Consider the following 18288-nt stretch of genomic DNA (forward strand, 5'->3'; position numbering starts at 1 on the left):
GCGGGGCACTCCTCTGACAGAACCACTCGCTAAACAGGAGGGTGGATCAGCAGGAGAAGGAGAGACGTGATAGTAACGCAAGGCAGTCAGTTTCCAAAGGCGCACAGTGAATGTGTTCCTCCAGCCGCCTCTACCTTTTAATGCACTAATCAGTCAATACAGCTCCAATTTGTGAATTACATTGTTCAGTACATATAATGTCTCCAGGTATAGTGCATTGATCAGTCTGTATAGCCTCTATCTTTTATACACTGATCAGTTCCAACATGCCAAACGTCAGTGTTTCAATCCAGGTGTTAGCTTGTTAGCATTCCAGAAGACAAATCAGCTTTTTCTCCGGGATCAGATCAACTGAAGAGCAGGATGAAGCATTCAAAACCAGCTAGATTGGTAGGAGGGTGGGTCTGAAGGCTGTTAGAAGTAATCAGATCGGGTGGAAGATGGGTTGGGAGTCATTCATAACTGATCAATCAGCTTTGCTTTTTGCCACAAATTTCAGTTAGAAAAGTTTTATATATAGCAAATAAAGTTTGGTTTAAAATTTTCCTCAAAGGAACATTCTGGCGATGTCCAGCTATTGTCCTGTGTGAAACATTCTTTTTTTCAAGACGAGTTGCAGCTGTACTTTGGAGGTAAGGATATTATAGGAGCAACAGTGAAAGCACAACCCAATGAATGGCTTTAAGAGACATTGATATCAGTGGGATTCCAGATTGTTTTCAGCCTTGCTAGGATCTCCCTTCCTGTGGATAGAAACAACAAATTGTGCTGTAGTACACTGAGGGTATGTGAATCAAACAGATACCATCATAGGAGCCAGCTTCAAGATGAGTTGTTGCCACTCTTCCCAAGACCATTGCTGTTAGCCCCACCTTGAGCAGCAATCACACATTGATGGTTGACATGTTTGCTGCTGCACCATATGATTGTGGGTAACTCACACTTTTTTGCTAGATTTTCTAAAATCTTGGGAACCAAATAGAGTTCTCCACTGGAACGCGCACTGAAAACAAACTAAGAAAACATTTAGGGGGAAAAATTCAGTTGATTAATGCCTCCCGTTAGCGCTAATGAGACACAAAACAACTAGCGCCCGGGCGCGGCAATGTTTGCGTCGCTCGCAAAATTGACCAGACATTTTGCGGTGGCGCTAAACACTGCCGCCATGATCTCCTGCGCCTGCAGATCATGACGCCTTTCAAGCATGTATCGCCCCCGACCGGATATTGATTGGCGACCCCTGCCTTTCTGCCTGCTGCTAGCAACGACAGGTAGAGGGGAATGTTTTACAGTCAGGGATTGGGGTAATATACTAGCATGGATTGAGAATTGGTTAACAGACAGAAAACAAAGAGTAGGGATAAACGGGTCTTTTTCAGGACGGCAGGCTGTGACTAGTGGGGTACCGCAAGGATCGGTGCTTGGGCCCCAGCTATTCACAATCTATATCAATGATTTGGATGAGGGGACTAAATGTAACATTTCCAAATTTGCTGATGATCCAAAGCTAGGTGGCAGTGTCAGTTGCGAAGAGGATGTGAAGAGGCTTCAAGGGGATCTTGACAAGCTCAGTGACAGGCAAGAACATGGCTTTGGTAGAAAAAACTGAAAGGCAGAGTATTTCCTAAATGGTGAAAGATTGGGGAATGCAGATGCTCAAAGGGACCTGAGTGTCTTTGTACATGAGTCACTGAAAGTGAATGTGCAGGTGCAGCAAGCCATTAGGAAGGCAAATGGCATGCTGGCCTTCATTACAAGAGGATTTGAGTATAGGAGTAAAGAAGTCTTACTCCAATTATATAGGGCCTTGGTGAGACCACACCTGGAGTACTGTGTACAGTTTTGGTCTCCTTACCTAAGGAAGGATATACTTGCCATAGAGGGTGCGCAACGAAGGTTCACGAGATTGATTCCTGGGATGGCGGGACTGTCGTATGAGAAGAGATTGAGTAAACTAGGCTTGTATTCTCTTGAATTCAGAAGAATGAGAGGGGATCTCATTGAAGCATACAAAATTATTACAGGGCTTTGTAGGATAGATGCTGGGAGAATGTTTCCCTTGGCTGGGGAGTCTAGAACCAGGGGCTACAGCCTCAAGATAAAGGGTAGGCCATTCAGGACTGAGATGAGAAGAAATTTCTTCACACAGAGGGCGGTGAATCTTTGGAATTCTCTACCCCAGAGGGCGGTGGAGGCTCAGTCATTGGGTATATTCAAAACAGAAGTCGATAGATTTCTGACTAGTAAGGGCATCAAGGGATATGGCGATAGGGCCGGTGAATGGAGTTGAGGCAGAAGATCAGCCATGATCTCACTGAATGGCAGAGCAGGCTCGAAGTGACGAATGGGCTATTCCTGCTCCTATTTCTTATGTTCTTAGGAAGGGACTGGGGGCGCGCTATTTAAAGGTGGCTGCTTCCTGCCTTTTTTTGTCGGTGACATTTTTGTACCACGCATTCTGTGAGAGAGAGAGACTTCTGGAGAGATTCAACGCTGTGTGAAGGTGTTTTGGGTACTGAGCAGCATTTTGCAGGTTCATTTTGATTTGACCTTCCTTGCATCGATTTAGAAGAGACTATGGGGGCTGCACTCTAAGCTCTTTCCCTGGGTCTCTCCATTGTTCTTTCCAGCATAATTGATGTACAGGTCTCTCCAGGCCGAGATTCAAGGCTACAATGAGCAGGGTGTAGCTGGAGAGCAAGATCGACCCTCCCCTTTAAGAACTGGCCGGCACCAGTGTGTCAATGTTCCATTGCTAATTGACATCACCTGAGCTTCACCAGTGTTCTGAGGTAGCGCCTCGCTCCTCGGCGTTAGCGCCTTAAGAGAGGCGTGTAGCGTCTGATTTAGCGCTCAAATCACCTCCAGGGACGATAGAGGCCAAGTTTGCAGTGGGAGGCGATAATTAGCGCCAGGCGCTAAACTTTGCGCCCGGCCAATAATTGCACCCCAAACGGGGTGATACCGAATTTCTCCTCCTTTAATTTTACTGTGGTCAAACATGGGATATTGCAACCTTTAACAGGGACTGAGCAAGTTTGAGTTCTTGGAAATGCTGCATTGAATGAGGATGGACTGTAATCTGATATTCGAATTGAGTCAGGTGATCTGACTGGCAGTGGGCACTGACCGTCCAAAGTCTATTGCTGCATGCATTTGTGGGCACCTTTAAGTGCAGCTATACAGATCTATAATCAATACTTTAATGCTGGCTTTAGCTAATTTTAAAAATTACTGGGATGCTTATTTTCAGTTTTTTCCAAAAGCCAGGTACAAGATCTTGCCACATACACTCATTAAGCCAATTTATTTTCTCCCAAGACAAGGCGAACAGGGATCCATCGATGTGAAGAATGGATGTTTAGTAACTATGGTGTTGCACTGTTGCTGACTTTAAAAATGCATTGCAAATTTTAACCATCCTTTTGCACCTACAATGATTCCATTATCTCGTACCCATAACCAAACTGTAATCAGGACCTTCTGGCACGATAGCAAAATACTGCAGATGCTGGAAATCCGAAATAACAACAGAAAATGCTGGAAAAACTCAGCAGGCCAGGCAACATCCGTGGAAAGAAATTAGAGTCAATGTTTTGGGTCAAAACCCTTTATCAAGACTAAAGAGGCACAGGGAATGAAATAGATTAAGAGGCCGGGCTGGGAGAGAACAAAAGTGAAGAGACATTAAGAGGTATTCAAAACGAGACGAGATGGTGATAGGACTAGTGGAGATAAAAGACAGCTCTAGATTAGGTGTGAAATGCGCTGGCAGAATGGGAGACAGCTGCCATGTGGGAGAGAGAAAAAAAAAGGAAAGCGTTGGGGGCGGGGGGGGGGGGGGGGGGGGGAAGGCCAAAACAAAGGTGTGGATAAAAAATATAAGTAAAAATGTAATAGGGGCTGAGGTTCTGATCTGAAATTGTTGAACTCGATATTGAGTCTAGAAGGCTGTAAAGTGCCTAATTGGAAGATGAGGTGCTGTTCCTTGAGTTTACGCTGGGTTTCCGTGGAACAATGCAAGAGGCCGAGGACAGTGAGGTCCGAGTGGGAATGGGGCGGCGAATTAAAATGATGGGCGACCGGAAGCTCGGGGTCACCCTTACGGACTGAACGGAGGTGTTCCGCAAAGCGGTCACCCAATCTGCGTTTGGTCTCCCCAATGTAGAGGAGACCACATCGTGAGCAGCGAATACAGTATACTAGATTGCAAGAAGTACAAGTAAATCGCTGTTTCACCTGGAAGGGGTGTTTGGGGCCCTGGACAGTGGGAAGGGGGGAGGTATAAGGGCAGGTGTTACATCTCCTGCACTTGCACGGGAAAGTGCCAGGCGAAGGGGAAGGGGTGCTGGGGGTGATAGAGGAGTGGACTAGGGTGTCTCGGAGGGAGCGGTCCCTACGGAATGCTGAAAGGGGAGGGGAAGGGTTCAACAATTTCAGATCATAACCTCGGCCCCTATTACATTTTTACTTATATTTTTTATCCACACCTTTGTTTTGGTCTTCCCCCCCCCCCCTTTCCTGTTTTTTCCTCTCCCACATGGTGGCTGTCTCCCATTCTGCCAGCACATTTCACATCTAATCTAGAGCTGTCTTTTGTCTCCACTAGTCCTATCACCATCTCGTCTGGTTTTGAATACCTCTTAATTGCCTAGAAATTCATTGTAGCCACTTTTGGGGCGGTAAAGTGGGGCGGCTGCTAAAATTTGCGCCCGCCGCCAAATCGAGGCCACTTCTCCGATATTCATTAGCTTCGCCCTAAGAGTTCGCTCGAGCGCTAAAACTGGTGTTGGACGCCTCTGTTTGGGCGCTAAGCTGGAGGTGCTGATCGATAGCGCCGAGGCCGGGCGCAGTGCAGGTGCGGCCATCTCGTGATTGACAGCAGACACCCTGGCGCCGGCCAGCTCTTAAGGGGGAAGGGTCGACTGTGTCTGCTGCCACGCCCTGGATAGTGGAGCCCTGCAGCTAGGCCTGAACACTGCTGCTGGACCCAAATAGCGCCTGAAGCCATGGAGAAGGCCCGTGAACGTGCGCAGCGCTTCTCAGAGCATGATCTGAGTGTGCTGGTTGGTGCTGTTGAGAAGAGGCGCCATGTTTTGTACCCGCACAATGGCAAGAGGGCGCCGTTCCGCGTCTACAGGAGAGCCTGGAGGCATGTCGCCAGCAAGCTGTCAGCCAACAGCGAGGTCCCCAGGAGCGGTGTCCAATGCCACAAAAAGTTTAATGACCTCATGCGGATTGTCAGGGTGAGTACCCTTTCCAGTGCCCTCCTCATCCTTGCATGTGCACCTCACATTATGGGCAAAGGGACCTGAAAGCCCTAATGGCCAGCCCTCATCCAGCAGCGATGGGACAGGCATGAACATCAATTGCACAATCTGCACTTAACACACTGGCCAGGCTATTCCACCATGGGAGGCAGTGCACACAAGATCAGGGCGACACACTGGCCAGGCTATTCCACCATGGGAGGCAGTGCACACAAGATCAGGGCGACACACTGTACTTAGAGGCCATCCTTTCTCTTGCAGGCCAAGCTGGCAAATAATCGGAAGAGCCGGACTGCGACCGGGGGAGGCCGACCCCAGATCCAGCCGCTCACCGAGCTTCAACATCGCGTGGAACGCATCATGGGTGCCCGGGTGATTGGCCCTCTTGCATGTGGGGAGGCCGACCCCAGATCCAGCCGCTCACCGAGCTTCAACATCGCGTGGAACGCATCATGGGTGCCCGGGTGATTGGCCCTCTTGCATGTGGAGATGCCGACCCTGTTCTGGCCACCAATGGTAAGGACATCCACGTTTGGACCTCTCTCGTCCCACTTGCGCATCAGATCTACATCCTTTGCCACTGTCCGACCAATGCGCTGAATGCCACCACTCATGCATCCCTTGCTGACGCCCTCTCCTCAGTCTAAAGCTACTCTTGTGCCTTCCTGCTTTCAGATGGTGAGGAGGAGGTCCCTGAACTTGCCAGTGACAGCCCCTCAGAAGAGGAGCAGGAGGAGGAGCAAGAGGAAGGCGGCCCATCAGGGGAACCCTCAGCCGCGGCCACCCAGGCCAATGTAGGGGACACGTCTTCCCTGGAGGGGAGCGTGGCGGAAGTTTCGAAGGGGAGGGGAGCTCATGGGACCTGCGGCCTGCAGAAACGCGGGAGGGGGGTGGAAGCTCGGCGGCCTTCTCCCCAGAGGGGGGATGCGTTGGAGGGGAGTCCAATTGCTGGGCCCAGCGGCGAACAGCAACGCAGGAAGGGTCGGCCAGCTCGGCGGCCTTCTCCCCAGAGGGAGAGTCCGGCCCCCAGTCCGGAGATGGTCTTCGCCGAGGAGATGGAACGCCTCGAGGACTTGTCCGCGGACTCGGAGCGCCGACACACGGAGCTCATGGCGGCAGTGGCATGGTTGCCTGAGGCCATCGAGTCCCTCTCTCGGAGTGTGACTGAGTTCGGGCCCTCAGAGGCCATCAGTCGGGCGGAATTCGGAGCAGATCAGGCAGCGAGTCGGGCGGAATTCGGGGCAGCTCTGGCAGCGACTGGCCAGGTGATCAGTGGTGCCGTCCAGTCAATGGCTGCTCTGATGCGGTCAGTGAACAGGTCAACACGGGCACTCACTGCTGCCACACTCGCTGTGTCAGCTAGGCATCGCCAGGGCACCCGGCGCGCTGCAGCAGCACAGCGGACTGTCCCTCGGCAGATTGGTGCGCATGCTGCAGTGCTGGCCCGGGCGAGTGCCAGTGTCTCAGGCGACCAGCGAGCGCCTGCCATCCGCCAGCTTGCCCGCATTCCTCCAGCCGCCACTGCCACTCCCCCAGTGGAGCTGGCAGGAGCTACTGCAGCGACTGATGCTGGCCAGCCACAGCTGCAGCATTCAACAGCCGACCGCTCGACGGCCAGACCTCGACTAGGCCGACCCCCAAGGGCATCTGCCATCACGACATGTGCCCCTCAGGCGCCTGCCCCCAGCCTTGCAGCAGCCAATGGCCTTACTTTGAGGAGGAGCAGCAGGGCGGGCAGGGGCCACACAAAGATGGCCAAGGCATCGCCCTAGCAGGCCAAATAGTCGAATGTGTGGCCAGTTGTGTTTGTTTTTTGAGGCCGAGATTTGCATGTTTGTTTTTTGAAGGCCGATGATGTGATGTTTGTTTTTTACGAAGGCCGAGAATGACGGCCATTTTAGTTGCACTATTTTGTTAATCCTCTCCAGGTTGTGGGAGCGAGTAATTTGTTTGAGTGTTTTTTGGGGGTTTCGTCTGTTTTTGGTTTTCATGTGGGAAGGGAGCTGAGTTTGAACAATAAAGCATTTTATTTATTAATATTGTCCATGTTTGATCTTGAAGTGTTTGTTGCCTTAATCGGCTGAGGGCTTGCGGAGCGGCTGCAATCATGTTCTATCATTGGCACAAGCCATTCCCTGACAGGGGGCCTAGAAGTGACGTTCAATAAGCCGCCGACGGGCGGCCCTTGGACCTTGTGCCTCCCTCCTGGGCTGGTACTCCTCGTCCTCCTCCTCCTCATGCTCCTCCTGCTCCTCCTCCTGAGGTGGTGGTCCAACGTGAGGTGGCAGTGCCTGAGTCCTGCGGATAGGCAGGTTGTGCAGCATGCAGCAAACGACGATGAATTGGGAGACTCGATCCTGCGAATACTGGAGGGCTCCCCCAGAGCGATCGAGACAGCGGAACCGTTGCTTGAGGACGCCGATTGTTTGTTCTATGATGTTCCTAGTCGCTTGATGGCTCTCGTTGTATGCCTCTTCAGCAGGGGTCGTGGGCGCGCGGAGCGGGGTCATGAGCCAGGTACACAAAGGATAGCCTTTGTCCCCGATAAGCCATCCTCTTGGGGGAGGCTGTGCCTGGAACATGTCAGCCACAGTTGTCTGTCGCAGGATAAAGGCATCGTGGCTGCTGCCTGGAAAGCGGGCATTGACAGCTAGGATGCGCTGCCTGTGGTCACACACCAGCTGTACATTGAGGGAATGGTAGCCCTTCCGGTTGCGGTAATCCTCGGCATGCTCAAGAGGTGCCCGCAAAGCCACATGCGTGCAGTCAATGGCGCCCTGCACCATGGGGAAGCCCGCTATTCTTGCAAATCCCACTGCACGCTGCTGCTGCTTGTCCAGGGTCATGGGGAAGGAGATGAATTGATGTCTCCTTGTGAAAAGGGCTTCTGTCACCTGGCGGATGCAGCAATGCACGGCGAACTGGGAGATGTTAGCGATGTCCCCAGCAGCGGATTGGAAGGAGCCGGTGGCATAGAAGTTGAGAGCCACCGTCACCTTCACTGCCACCGACAGAGACGTCCTGCGCATCAGCTGTGGCTGCAGATCTCTGTGAAGCAGCTGGCAGATGTCTGCAACGACCTCCCTTCTGAATCGCAGCCTCCTAACACACATCGCGGCAGACATGGTCAGATAGGAGGACTGCTGGCGGTATACCCTGGGTGGGTAAGGCCTCAGTTGGCGACGCCTGTTGCCCCCTCTGCGTCTAGCCAGGGCTGCCACTCTCTCACGGCGTCTGTAAGCCCTTCTGGCATAAGGCTGAAAGTCAGCGTTGGCACCCAATGCAGCCCCCATTATATGCTGGCAAACACTGAGCTCTCAATGAAGGCAAAGATAATTGCTAAGCTCTGGCCTGAGCCAAAACTACCTGTCCTAGTGTTGGTCCAAACCAGTAAGCTCTCGTCCTTGGTCTCTGTCCAAAAACTGTGGCACAAGAGTGAATGCTGCAAAATGGCTGGCCTTTATAGTGCAGGGTAAGTGCCCTTTAATTAGTGCTCCCCGCGGCCCGGCTCGGCTGTGTACCGTTCCACTTCACAGTCGTTAGGGCCGCCCGGCGCACAATGGGCCGGCGCGGGTGAAGTTCCGGTTTGGGGCGCACAAAGGGCGTTGCACTATTAAATGATGTCATGATCTGCGCGCGCAGCAGGGCGCGCGCTAAGACTTTGCGCCGGCGCTAAATGTGTCCTGAAGTTGGGGAGAGGCGCAGATCGCACTGCGCCCGGGCGATAAGCGCCTAGCGCTCGAGATCTACTCCTCCTAAGGCGCTAACGGCTGGCGCGCCCAACTGAATTTCTAGGCCAATGTCTCTTCTCTTTTGTTCTCTCCCAGCCCGGCCTCTTAATCTATTTCATTCCCTGTGTCTCTTTAGTCTTGAGAAAGGGTTTTGACCCGAAACGTTGACTCTAATTTCTCTCCACGGATGTTGCCTGGCCTGCTGAGTTTTTCCAGGACCTTCTGGCTCCTGATGGAGAAGGACTTGAATGCCTCAGAACATTCTGGGAGGGTTTTAAAATGAAAAGTTTAAACTTACTTGCCTGTCTTTGTCCTGTCCCTGGGACCCTGTGGATCCTCTAGTTGGTGGTGGTCTGCGGGAAGACAATAGACCAAGTTTCACTGTACGCCCCTGTGCTGGACCACCCAATGAGGAGAATGAGGCAGGTGGCCAGGAATGCCCCTTCAGCTTTAAACACCAACCTTGGGGCTGAAAGACCATGTTCAGTCATTTAAGAGTAGTAATCATGAAAACAAACAGAATGCTGTGCTGTATAATCAAATCTTGTTCTGAGGCCGGCATCTAAAGCTGTGTAGTGCTGTGGTCAGGTTTCACCTTGAATACTATAATCAGTTCCAGTCACGAAGGCACACAGAAACATTTAAGACCTCGAGACATTACAAAGAAGGGCCACCAGGCTGATCCCTAGTGTCAGAGAATTGAGGTATGGGAAAAAAGTTAGAAAACTTCAGCCTTGAAAGGAGGCAACAGAGAGGGCTCCTTTATAGAAGTTCTAAGGGATGGAATAGAGAAGGTTAATTTTGAGCACTATTTAAAATTAAATCACAACTGCAGGGCAAGGAGACAAAGGTACAAATTGTTAAAGGACACGTTCAGGACTGATGTTGGGAAGTAATTCATACAAAGAATGATTGCTACCTGGAATGATTACTACTTGGAATGGTAGGGCATTGGAGGCAAAAAATCTGGAGTCATTCAAGAGGAAGTTAGATGCTGTGATGGGGGAACGCAAGGTTCTATGGATGGATGAGCTACATGGGCCAAATGGTCTCTGGCATCTGTACTTACCTTTGTAATCTTTGTGATATGGTTACGGATGACAAGGCATAAATGGCATATTAGCTGCAGTGGCACTCTGGAATGAGAAGCAGTTCAAAATGGAAACTGGTAGCAAGCCTCATAAAAAAGAAGGAAAGATAGGTGAGGGGAAGGTGGGGAGGGGGTTGATTAGAAATAACAAAAGGGCCTGATTCCACAATGCTCGGTGGGTAAATGCACTGATCCTGTGTGATTGAGCCCAGGAAAATCCCAGGTTCCATCATTTCTTTATCCCGAATGAGCACATTTCAGCTCGGACAGTAGTTGAAGGTGGGGTGGGGGGTGGGGGAGTTAAAATTGGCCATGGTGTCCTCAGGCTAGAGAATGCGAAAAATCAGCAAGTGTTTTCACTCATGTTTGTTATCCACTGACTCCTGCTGAACCGTTTGTGTTGTGTATATGTGTATGGTGTTGGGGGGGGGGGGCGGGTATCGGATGAAGATGAGATTAGTCTGCTCTGTCATATTCCCATGATTATATAGCCTGCTGACACTTGTTGTCTGGGAGCACATGTAAACAATGGGCCAGAAATTAGGATCGGGGGCTTGCCGCGCGTGCAAGCCCCCGATGTGCACTCACCCTGCGCGCCGACATCTGAAGCCCGGGCCTGCTTGCATTTCCTGTCACTGGCCCGGTTCCGCTGTCGGCGTGATGTGCTTACCTGATCCAGCGGCGTAGTTAGTGCGATGTGCCGGCTGGGATCAGGTGAGCACTCTGCAGCCAATCAGGGGAGGGGAAACTCATTCATGAGTTTGATAGTAAAGACTGTCAAACTCATGAAAAGTACGGGCGCCCAAAAGACTAGTTTAACTTTAATTAAAATTTTAAAAAGCATCCCAATAATTAAATAAACTATAAATAACTTAAAAAAACTATTTAAAACAATTAATAAAATTTTTGAAAAAAATAATTTTTTACGTAATCGGGTCTAAAAATAAACTTACCTTACTGTAAAGTCCTTATAAACAATGAATCTGTGGAAAAAATGTAATAATTTTAAATAATAGACCACTTACCTTCAAGAATCCACTCCTTACGCCTCCTTTTTTCATTTCTAAAAAGTTCAGGCCCTTGCACACGCGCAAACCTGTCAAAAAGAAGGAAGTTCAACGCGTGCGCGCAGAGTCCTGCACGCACGCGTTGGACCTCTTAACCCCTTGGTTCAATGGAGAGGAAATGCCGGTTTCCCGCGCATGCGCTGTGCATGCTGAAATCCGGCACTTCCAACGGGCCCACGCGTGAGTACACCGTCTGTACTCACGCGTTGGGACTGGAATTACTGCACCATTGACTATTTTTTGGGGTAACAACAGAAAATGCTGGAAACACTCAGCAGGCCAGACAGCATCCGTGGAGAGAGAAACAGAACTCTGTTTCTCTCTCCACGGATGCTGCCTGGCCTGCTGAGTGTTCCCAGCATTCTCTGTTCTTTCAGATTTCCAGCATCTACAGTATTTTGCTATAGTACTACTTGGGGTATTGCCTTCAGGAGAGGAGGGGAGAAAATTGAGAAAATTCAGTGAGTTGCTGAGAAGGAGAGAAAAGATTATGAATGATTTCCTTGCAATGGGTAAAACAGCCTAAGAACGATTGACCTTAATGTTGAAGATATGGGTAGGATTGTGATGATTTATAAACCAGTATGAACTTTCTGTAACATTCTCATAACATTATTTGAAAGATCAAACAAAAGTCTTAGAGAATAAGAAATCCCATTACTAACAGCACTTCAAGTAAAACAAATCAGCAAGAATAAATAGAACTTCAATCAATTGAGCCTTTAAATACTATTGAGATCACAGCCGTTGTTGAAACTTCTCTGAAAACTGCACTGACTGCCAGACAGCTCAAAGTCCTTGACCCCCTCCTCTCTACTGCTCTTTCAGCAGTCACCGAGCTAATTGTACCTTGTTGCTGTGAGTATGAAGCATCACATTGTAATTAAAGAGACATCTACTGAGGTACCTCGCGTGGTGTCAGATGGGCGTCTTATTAGGAGTGTCATTTTGTGTTTGAATACATGGTGATTAGTGATGAAAATATTGTTGCCTTGCACTTGACTGATTTCAATGATGATATACCATTTTTAATATCACAGGGGTTTTGAGTTGCATCAAACTATGATACCGAATGCTGTAATTTGGAAAGTGAATTGTAATATGTGGTTTCGTCAAAGGCTGCAGAAATATCCCCAGATCTGAATTGGGATCAATTGGGATCTTTCCCTCCTCATTTCTTCCTGACTCTGGTGACTTATGCTGCAGTTTGGTTCCATGTGCAACAGTTCCCTCAGTAGATTGCTCAAGTGGCCATCTTTATGTGTGCATATAGACAGCGAAATTTGACAAGCAATGGGATCTTGAGGGTCATTAGAAATGAGCTTGAACTTGTTCACACAGACCTTTTTCAGCAAGGATCACTGGACATTGACCAGGAGTGTGAACTCTGGCTGATTTTTCCTTTCATAGTCCAGGGATACTGAGTTAAATTGTAGCATCCCAGTGCTGTCTTGGCTGAGATCAGACAACTGAGCATAGACCAGGATCACTGCTCTGTTTGGCTTAGCACTCTAAGTATAACCACCAGGGGAGCTAAAGGGGATATCCACCCACCGCGTCCCCACCCCCCCCCCCCCACCCCTGTCGCCCAATTTTTTGTTCAGTTGTACACCCCTCCCCCTGCTCCAAATCCTGCTCGTTCCTCTGATGTGCTGCTGAAAGGTCATCGACCTGAAACGCTAACTCTGTTTATCTCTCCACAGATACTGCCTGTCCTGCTGAGTATTTCCAGAATTTTCTGTTTTTATTTCTGATTTCCAGCATCCGCAGTATTTTGCTTTTATATTAGTGCTATTTCTTCTTCTTTGTTTAGAACATTATTTATTTACTCAAAGTAACAACCTTATTGCTGATTTTAAGCTTTGTGTGTAGGGGTGTATGATGAGCATTCCCCTGCCTTGGCAAATCTTCTTTTACCAGCTTCACCCGCTCCTACAGGCTCTCCTGGGTTTGTACATCTTAAGTCTAATGCCTCCTCTTCCTGTGGACTCGAGGCTTTCAGTGATGGGGGTCCTCTCCCCGTTATCTTTCTATGGCACTGATTGTACATCATTTTTTACCTTTTGGAGGGAGTGAAGGCAATGTGAGTTTCATGGAGACTTTCCCAATATGAGGTCATGCATGTCATGATGATGAGGGGTGAAGGTGCCTTGTCCCTTGAAAAGATGTGTCCTTGAAGAATAGAAGAAGCACTTGTGGCAGAAGTAGTGAGTTGTGAGAACGGCTTTCAATAAAGAGGTGCTTAAGTGTTTGGAAAGATTGCTCTTGCAGCAGTGAATTTGTATATGTGTCTCTGCATGTGCGTGTGGCTTTGTGTTTGTGTCTGTGTGTGAGAGACTGTAATGTTTTGAAATCATCGGTTGAGTACAATGTGACAGTGATTTATTATAAATCTGTGTTCCTGGGGCTTTGTGTTTGCAACCAATTTGAAAAAGTCAAAACATAATTGCCATTGGAAAAGAAAGGTATTACACACAGCTCCCTGGGGCTCTCACTGGAGACCCTGCTATTCATACACTGGGATTTGTAGTCTAAATCACCAATTCATGATTCTTCACTATCACACTGCAGCTCCCAGTGTGCAGATTTCTACAGAATCAAGAGTTGGGACATGAAAATTCAGATAAGATATTAAGATGGATTTATATCCTTTAGCCTAAACATCCGCTCTTTCCATCACAGGCATACCAGGGCTGCATTGTGTTCTATCTATAGGATACACTGCGGCAACTTGCCAATGCTTCTTTGGCAGCACCTCCCAAACTCATGACTTCTACCACCTAGAAGGATAAGGACAGCTGGTGCATGGGAACACCATAATCTCCAAATTCCCTTCCAAGTCACACACCATTTTGACTTTGACTTATATCACACTTCCTTCATCGTCACTGGGGTAAAATCTTGGTACCCCCTACCTAACAACACTATGGGAGTACCATCACCACACGGACTGCAACAGTTCAAGAAAAAGGTCCACCACTGCCTTCTCAAGGGAAATTAGGGATAGGCAATAAATGTTGGCTTTGCCATCAACGACCACATCCCGAGAATGAAACAAAATGTAAATTAAAACTAATGGATACATTCACCAGTCTTGCTCTCCCAGTGGTGAGCCGCTCTGAAAGGATATGTGAGATGGAGGTAGGGCGATAACACTGTCATGCTGATTCTTCTGCCTGTGCTCCTTTTGAGCATTGTATCCTGCTAGGACTGCAGGACTGCTTAATTTGCTCTTAAATGTGCACTACATTACACGTGCAGCCATTGCTGTGTGTCACTGAAAAGTGGCTAATAGGAATTCTGGAACTACATTCGTTTCCACCAACCCAGTCAAAGTTTTTTTAAAAAGTGACCATATCCACCTCTGATAGCCAAACAGAACAAATCTGTTGTGACGCATCTGTTATTCCAGACAAGGCTCTGTGCTGTTCTGGCTTCCCCACACTGTCTAGTTTGTGCAGTATTCCTGAATAATGTCTTGTACAATATAGATGTTCTGACAGAAGCCATAGAAGTGCCATCCTGTGTAGTGTGGTATATCTCCTTCTACGTTGTATTTCCCTCTCGATGGACAAATCCTCCTACAACTCCAGGATAATCCTAAAATACAAAAATGATCCCAAGCTCTCTTTATCACTGCAAATTACTTCCTCAGACTTCACCTCTATCTTCATCTGCTACTATACGGGTGGGAAATTGTGGCAAGGAAGAATTCGAGTGAAGGTGGTGTTACGTCCGTGTAATTGAGACACGGACTGCAGGGGTTGGTTATAACAGGTGTTTACTGAGTGGAGACAAAACTGGAACTACTATACAAAGTTACTGTACAGGCTTATATACAGGGGTGGTCACTACTGGTACTGCAGTATACAGGGGCTGCAGAATATAGTTCCTTCTTCAAAGTACATACACTACAGGTGGGGGAGGTGCAACGTAGATCTGAGTCATAAGGGCGCAGACGGCAAGCCTGTACGAGGGCTGTAGGAAATTGCTAAAATAAGACCGAGTAAGATCATGAGGGATTTGCAAAGGAGGTAAAGTACTGTGAAGTCATGTGTGGGGGGCTGGGGAGGCTGTGGAGGTTTATAGGGATCATAGTGACGGGTGAGTAGGACATAATGGGAGATAGAATGTGGCCTGCCAAGATTGAATAAGTTAGAATTTGTATAGGATGAAGCTTGGAAAGTGGGGAGGAGAGCTGGAGATATGGACCTTGGTGGATAAGGGTTTCAATGTCACTGGTGTGAGGTAGGGATAGAAGTGGGTAATTATTACAGGTATGTTAGAAAATATTGGTGTAGTGTTCTGATGGTTTAGAGGTGGTGCAAACAAGCCTACCTATTAGGTGTTGGAATTAATATTTATTTTTATATAATTGGGTTTTAAAATTGAGGTGAGGGAAAGAACAGGGGAAGGAAGGATGGAGCAGCAGCTGAGTGATAACCTGTGTTGAAGGAGACGCAGTTCATTAGCTCTTCAGATTTAAAGGCGGCTTTTCCAAGTGTGCATTCCTGGTGCACCTCACCCACTTGGGACGCATATCAGAAAATTGAACGTACGCTTTCTGCAAGTTCCCACCTGTATGGTGTCAGAATGAAAGTGGACGTTATCGAGGAGAGGTCCGAGGAGGTGGTTGGCAGTGGTGAAAAAGGGTTTGGGATCATTTTCGTGTTCTAAGATGATTCTGGAGTAGTGGGAGGATTTCTCCGTAGAGAGGGAATAGCTGCACTGTTTTAGTACAGCTGAGATCAACAATAGTGCTCTCCTCTCACTCAGCACAAAGCAAGAATTGAACCAGAAGCTTTTTGCTCTTTAACAAAATACCACTTGCATACCTAGCCATTCAGGCTCCACTTCAAGAGTAAATAATGTTATTAGGATTGCGAACTTTTGCTAGGTCTAAAATTATATAGGTGTAGGATGCATTTGGAGAAACGTGTGGGATTGTGGCCGAATTTTATCTTTCTTTTGCTGATGATAAAAATAATCCTTACAGAAAGAAAGAACTTGCATTTATATAGCACCTTTCATGACCTCAGGATGTCCCAAAGTGCTTTACAGCCAATGAAGTACTTTTGAAGGACTGTTGTAATGTAGGAAATGCTTTAGAGGTGGTTAGTAAGCAATGCCTCTATAATAATACAAGGGACAGAAGGAGTGGAACAAAATTGATTCTTTTTATTTCAAAAAAAGGACCTTTATTGTCTGGTTTACATTTTAGAAATTTCAATACAGCCCACTCAAAAATCAGACGTCGACTCCAAACTAGAAGATGGCATACTTAAACATAATCTTTAGGCAAAAGAACAAGCAATTAAAATTGGTCCCTTCAGGGCATCACCTCCTCACTCTCCCTAAGTGACTCAGTATATCTGGTGATGAATTACTCCACAGTGAAGCACATCTGTAAAATAAAAACAACAGTACAAGCTGATTTAATTGCTAACCTTTAGAAAATATTAATCTCTGTACTTGAAGTGAGATGGTATGTCTTATTCTTTTGTGAAGAAGCTATTAACAAAATTCTGAGGATTTTGTAACATGGCTTCAGTCTGTTAATGGGTAATTATTGATGTTGCTGACAATAGGCCAGAAGGGTGAAAGGTCATTATAATTCACTGTAGGGTACTGCAGATTTTCTCTTAATATTCAGTATTGAGAGTCCACAGAAAAAAATCATTTTAACAGTTGTCATGTGGCAGAACACGTGTCGGCTTCTGCATAAACAAAGCTGAGCCCCAGCTACCTGATCGTTTGATTCTGATTGTTCCGTGCTCATGAAAACTGGATTATACCCTTTCACATATAGGTTTTCAAACTGGGATCTCACAAGTGGTCCTGGGTTCTATAAGGTCATCAGATTTCTGTCCATCTGGGGTCAGGCATACTACAAGCTGCAATCTAAATGTTACATTCTTATTTTTCTCTGTTGACTGCCGAGGTCATGGTTTGTGTTGCTATAAGCAATAAAAAGAACGCTTTCTACAATGGCAGCGCAGTTTTCCTTTGGGCAGCTGTCACTGGTCCCGAAGGTGTGCTCCGAGGAAGGGACTTCCGATCACTCCATCAGGGTCGGATTATTTAAATTCCCCAGCTGTTCCTTGAGCGTATTATCCTGTATAACACTTGTGGCTGGAAGGTTCAGGTGTAGCCTTTAAAAAGTAGGAATAATTTGAAGATTTCAGCAGCAAACACATATTTCACTCCAATACTACTTGCTGAACAAATCCTCCTTCACAGTATGCTGTGGTTCAGGGGTTCACTAACTCTTCATCTTGCATTTATGTGTTTCCATCTCTCCTTATAAGAATTACTTGCATGCAGCAACTTTGAGGCACCTCTTCCATTTGAACAGGGTGCTACCTGCACATGTATAACATCAGTCATTTGAGACACGCATCACACGCTAGCTTTCATCTAATGCACTACACATCTTGTTACAGAAGAAACTTGTGCACAATGCCTGTGAAAAGCAAGTGACTGGAGAGGCTATAGCAGATATCAGACAGCTAAGCCCTATGAAGAACAGACCATAGAGCTGGTAGGGAGGCAATCATTTTCAAGTGCTCCCAAAAGCCCTTAGGCTGTGAGAAATAAGGCAAATGTTCTCCAGGTGCACAGCAAAAAAGAAAATGCTGAAAAATCTCAAAGCTAACTCCAGCAAACACTGTTTAAAGCTTCCAAATGCTCCAGGCAACAAAGTAGAAGCACCTCTGCCAATATCAGCTGGCAACAGGTACGCTTGATTTATTTTGTGGTGTGTTCGGAGTTCAAATCACAAGTTTTGGATGTTCCTATGCCATTCCCTATCAATAACATGCAGTATGAGTTCCCAGCAGTGTCGGCATGGGCAATGACAGAAGGCCCCAAACCCCATTCGGAAATGGCAACATGGCCATTACGGGGCAGAAATCTGGCATAAAAGGATCCGTTCCAATTTTCAGGCCTCAGAAAGAAAAAGCACAGGCTGCAATTTCGCCGACTGAGGCAGGCCCAGGGCGGCCGGGGTCGATGTTACAGTCCCAGCCCGCACTCTCCAAGTGATTTTACATTAATAGGGCTTGTTAAGCCCGCCCTGCAAGGTTCCCGGCCAATTAAAAGGAAGCGGGTCTGATCATGTCATTTGATGA

The sequence above is a fragment of the Somniosus microcephalus genome, chromosome 16 (assembly GCF_052327205.1).
Source record: "Somniosus microcephalus isolate GS21.2 chromosome 16, FLI_Smic_1.0, whole genome shotgun sequence".
NCBI lineage: Eukaryota > Metazoa > Chordata > Chondrichthyes > Squaliformes > Somniosidae > Somniosus > Somniosus microcephalus.